This window comes from Sinocyclocheilus anshuiensis, unplaced genomic scaffold, assembly GCF_001515605.1.
Source record: "Sinocyclocheilus anshuiensis isolate Anshui unplaced genomic scaffold, SAMN03320099.WGS_v1.1 scaffold85, whole genome shotgun sequence".
Lineage (NCBI taxonomy): Eukaryota > Metazoa > Chordata > Actinopteri > Cypriniformes > Cyprinidae > Sinocyclocheilus > Sinocyclocheilus anshuiensis.
Genome location: NW_015536800.1, coordinates 2,040,716 through 2,046,269, shown reverse-complemented (window position 1 = coordinate 2,046,269; position 5,554 = coordinate 2,040,716). Strand labels below are relative to the sequence as shown.

At 36.0% G+C, this 5,554-nt stretch overlaps 1 protein-coding gene across 5 annotated transcripts in view; it reads left to right on the top strand.

Annotated features, from left to right (window-relative positions):
- Positions 1–2,444: 2,444 nt before the first annotated feature.
- Positions 2,445–5,554, top strand: part of LOC107656936 (solute carrier family 25 member 51-like) — a 4,655-nt gene continuing 1,545 nt past the window's right edge. The window contains exon 1 of one of the 5 annotated variants that reach the window (XM_016444891.1): positions 2,445–2,549. The gene's annotated coding sequence lies outside the window, so the exon portion shown is untranslated. Of the gene's footprint in view, positions 2,550–2,573; positions 2,644–3,505; positions 3,521–3,725; positions 3,772–3,890; positions 3,910–5,554 lie in introns of those variants that run through there. The other 4 variants (XM_016444898.1, XM_016444907.1, XM_016444922.1 and 1 more) reach the window with 4 other exon arrangements.

The following is a 5,554-nucleotide window of genomic DNA, read 5'->3' as shown; positions in this document are numbered from 1 at the left end:
AAATATTAAAAGCCCATAGTTCACTTAAACACCCAACACAGACAGTAGTTCATTTGAAAGGTTTATTTCACCAAAGAAGAGGGCAAATAAAACGAATTTTCTTCATTCCAATGGATGTAAGAAACTGAGTTAGACAGCCTCAGTGCAAAGCTGACTGCCTCTTCAGTGACACATGATCATACAATAGTATTCATTATCATGAAGTCAGTCATCTTTCAGGATGGTCTGATACACAAGTTAAAACTATGAGGGCAAATATTCCACACCAGCCTAGGACTATAGTGACTGGTGGTTGGAAGAAGCCATCCTCTGCTTCAAGTGACTTGTCATCTCACAGTTCTCCACATCTTGCCCTTGGTGAAGAGTTTATGCCTCACAGTGTTTCTCCTGTTCAATGGCTGGAAGGTGGAAGAAAACCGAGCAAACGGTTTAAAAAAAAAAAAAAAAACACTACAAAGAACAAGCGTTACACTACTAATAAGAACAAAAATATCACTTAGGGTTCAGAAGGTAATGAGCGCTCTGTAAAACTCAAACTTACTCTCTTTAGTTGGAAGTGTGTTCTTCTCTTTTGTCTCAGTCTTCTTCAGCTTGGTCTTGTCAAACTGAGAGATCTCACTGATATCTGGTTTGTCAGCCATCGTTTTGCTTCAGTTTTTCTTAGGGAAAATGAATGGGTTAAACAAAGAAATGACCTACAAATATGAAAACATAAGCTACAACAAACCACTACACAAAACAAAACACCAAACCTCTTACTTTACTGTTGAAGAACAACACACAAGACGTAGGAGACAGAGTAGGATTTCTGTTTGGACACGTATATATTTAAACAACACAACCTGAATGCTAGCTAAGTGAAGAACAATTTAATTACTATTGCAGGTGCAAGCTGTTGATCATTTTGTTCCTTCATTTTCATTGGCTAATTGATCAAACGTTTGACCAGTTTTTTTTTCTCTATCAGTGTGGCCTAATGAGTTGACGCCACATGTGTGTGTCCTGAAAAACATGCAAATATCTTGAATGTTTTATATTACAGTCAGAGTATTTATTCATTATTAGACATAGAAAAAAAATAACTATAAAAATGCTAAATTGTATTCATTAATCTACAATGCTTCCAAGTCCAGTGATCTTTTATGGAGTCAATATAATGCCACATATATATGCAAAATAATGTGGAGTCAAGGGACGGGGGCGTGTACAACAGGCCTGGGCATGCCTCCCTGGAAGTGACGTCATCGGCGCGAGACGCAGCTCACTGATCCAGGCACCGTCATTGAGCAGAGGCATGCAGGTGGATCGTTTCCTTTTATTCTCTAGCATTAAAACATGCATGTTTTCGTTTTATTAACTTTATTAACAAATATATATGTGTATTAGCAGTGTTTGCTCAAGTTAAAGAAGTTGTTAACATGAACATCTGCTGTTTACTTCTCTCAATGTGCACACTTTTATAGCATTAAAATGTGTATTGTTTCATTTGGTTAACTAAATGTGTTTGTTTAAAATCTCAACCTGTGGGAGGACGCCAGCGCAGAAGCGTTCTTTGTTTACATGTTCAAGACAAGACGGCAAGCGCATCCTCTGTTTTCCTATTTATTTTATAAAAGCACAACGTTTGTTGATATTGTGAATGCACACATAAAAGTAGACCCTTTACATTTCCGAATGTATTACTCTTACCTTTATGAGCAAAAATTACGGCGTATTTTAAGTTGTTTCCACTATCAAGAAAAATGAAAGCGAGTGCTCGCGCTGGCGCCTCCATGTCCTGCAGAGTGTGCTTTAGCTCCTTCACACAGACGATCGTACGCTTTGTTCTGGTAAAAGCACAAAACAAAATGCACACAAACACTTTCTCTTGATATACAATCACTAATGAACACCTTTGGTTTTAATGAGAAAAAAAACAACAACTACACGAGGCTGGATTAGAACCCAGAACCTCGGAAATGCGTGATAGAAGTTTTACCATTAGAGCACTACAACACATGAGCAGGATATGCAAATTCATTTATTTATTCAGTACTGTGAAGCATATCGGTACTAATTGTGTTTTATTATTAATACGTTTATTATTAATGTATATTAACAATAATCTATACATTACTAGATATGGCCATGGAAAATATGTATTGCAAAATCATTGCTTTTGTGCGGTTTCATTTATATTTTGCAATTCTTTATTTTTGTTTGCAAAACTTATTTTTTTCTCGCAATACTTCATTTTCTTTTGCAATTTTTTCTTTTGCAAAACTTTATTATTTTGCATATATATGTGGCATTATATTGACTCCATCATCTTTATTGTTCAGCTGTATGTTGTCATTTTATCTACACCACGCACCGTAACATAATGTTCTGTTTCAAATAAAGTTCTTACAAAGAAAAGGCTACAGCACCAAACAAATCTCAGAAAGCCATCGATTTAAATTTAGACACAGATCTCGGATCAGCACGTCAAGCAATGGCATCATCAAGCCAATCAGAGCGCGAGCGTGTTGTGACGCATGTGATCACGCGACGGAAGCGAATGACACGAGGTGAGCTTTCAATACTTATAAAATGTACATCACTTAGTCATCAGATTGTGCGGGATATTTTATCATATGTTCATTCAGAGACATTTCATAGCGGGTAAACAATATGATCAAATTTGAACGTGATGTGGTGTTTTTGCATTATGTAGCTCGTTGTCAGTGAAGATGAAGATGCTTCCTCTTTGTAGTCTGAAATAATTCAGTGATCCCGTTCAAATTATCTTATATCATGATTTTCTGAGGAACGGGCGCGGTTGATTTGATTTGTCTTTGTCATAAACATCACAGGTCACGCCTTTGCAAGAATTACCATGGTAACCATAGTATTTGCCAACACTGCTGGCTTAAAGAAAGATAATAAACCCAAAAATGACAAAAAATATTATGAAAGCGATTCGAATGAAACCCCATATCTATGTATTATGATTTTATATAGTAACAATAATAACTGTAGGCTACTAACTGATACTGTGGTGAAGGTCATAGGCTAATTGTATCTTTTAGTCTGGACACCTATAGAAATGTTCCACACTCCTAGCAATGTGGAATTCATTGGTATTCTTCACATTAAAATCAACTAGGGATACCTGATTTCTGTATTAATTCAACATACCAGTCTAGTGGTTGTCAAGCAGAGGACTGGAGCCCACTAGGGGTCCTCAGCAAGCTTCCAAAATGGATGCAACATGATAAAAATCATTTTCTTTTTTTTCCTCCATAAGCCAAATGAATTGAAGTGTGCATAAAGCTGCTCAAAGCCATTTTTTCCCTTTCATTCTAATATGCTGTCTCTGATTTCTTTTCATCACAGTTGAAAATAGACCTAGTTGTGCTGCTTAATATTAATATAGATCAGGGGTGGCGAACGTCAGGCCTGGAGAGCCGCAGCCCTGCAGAGTTTTGCTTCAACCCTAATCAAACACACCTGAACAAGCTAATCAAGGTCTGAACGGTTACTAGGAAGCTACAGGCAGGTGAGTTTTAATTAGGGTTGGAGCTGAACTCTGCAGGACTTTGGCTCTCCAGGACCGGAGTTCGCCACCCCTGATATAGATAGATAGATAGATAGATAGTTTTCCATGATTCCTTGATGAATAGAAAGCTCAAAAGAACAGTATTTATTTTAAATAGGTTTTTTTTGCTCTTTCCTGTCACTTTTGTTCAGTTGAATGCATTTTTATAAGATCTTATATTTTGAAGGCATATGTATCAGTTTTGTTTTCTTGTTAAGTATCGCCTATGTCCTCTTATACATAATCTTATGGTTATGTATAAGAGGACATGACTTATGATGACTTATGGTTCAGTCATCCTTTAGTCAGTAGGTTGTTTGAATGGGGTTTTGGTTAAATGCCTGAAAAAGGTCTGTGATTAACACAAGCACAAGATATTTTCACATTTATTTAGGAACATAAAATGCATCAGTAATTAGGGTTGGGTGTCGTTTGAATTGAAATGTGGTTTTAAAAAAATGAAGTCAAACCTTTAGATATCAAACATATTTATCCTGTGTCTCTTTTAGCGAAACATTTAATTGCTGCTGAATACCATATACAAAAATCAGCCGGCTTCATAAAAACGACTCGATTAAAGCAGCACTATGTAACTTTTGGCGCTCTCGCGGTTAATAAACAGAACTGCACACATCCCGCGGAAGAACATTCCAACCGGAGCTACTTCTCTAAGTTTATGTCTATGGCGATTCACGCAGGTATGTGTTACTCCGCAGCGGTGACGACCCGACCAGGCTACAATAGTCCAAATATTATACAGTAAGTGTACCGTAGTGATTCGGAATAAGACAAAAACGCGGTTTGGAAGATGAATTCATGATGTACTCGCTCATTATATACATTTAGCAAATTTTGAACACAGAAAAAGTTACATAGTGCTGCTTTAAGAGCTGTTTGTGTGCAAAATAGAGCTGCACGATTCTGGATAAATTGAGACTATAAATGGAGGTTGTAGTTCTCTCACAATTCTGAAGGAAAAAAATATTAGACAACTAAACAAAATCTCATGAAATTTGTGAATGGAATGATTCAATGACTCACTCAAGATTTACTTGTTTCATTTTTGGATGAATCAGTGCTTTTGAATGAATCTCTTGAATTAATTATTCAAAGACAAATACATTTTTAATAGCCACCTAAAAAAGATGTGAACACAGGAATTGATAGGCGGAATTGTAATTGTAATTGTACAATAAGTAAACCTGACCTTATCCGATTCTGGAATTGGAATTGAGTTTCGATTCCCAACCCTATCAGTAATACTCCTGGCTTTTTTTTTTAAAGTATTTACTTTTAATTTTCAAAGGCAGTTCAAGTTGCTGGGGACATTAAAAATCATCACGCTGAACAAGAAGAAAACTTATCTACTCACTAGTCTGTTTTTACAGCCTTGTTGTGTTTATAATCACACTCTTGCAAACTATTCATACTAAAACTTTCAGGGAAATGCATTTTAAATAAAGACTGAAAGAGTTGTCAGAAGCTTAGTGATGGTGACTTTGAGGTCTTGGACTGTGGTTTCGTTTATAGCCTACGTTCAGCTTTTTACTTCCGTTGATTGTATTTAGGCGTCAAAACTCCTAAAAGTTGTGTTCACTTGTTAAGATTATAATTCTTATGCATTCTGTTCATCATGATAAACTTTTGCTGATTATTTTCTGCAGTAATCCAAAAGCCAGTCCAAAAATGCTATTGGGTTTTTGCGGAGGGAACCAGGGTAACACAAACTTCAAGGGTGGCCTACAAAAATATGCCATCACTGCAGTGCTCTATACAGACATAAAAACACAATATGGTTTCATTTTTAAAAATGAAATATAAAATGTCAAGTCACCTTTATTTATATAGCGCTTTTAACAATACAAATTGTGTCAAAGCAACTGAACAGCATTAATTAGGAAAATAGTGTGTCAACACATAGTAAACATAGTAAACACTAATTTTTCAGTTAAAGGCAGTTCATCATTGAATTCAGTGATGTCATCATTTCAGTTT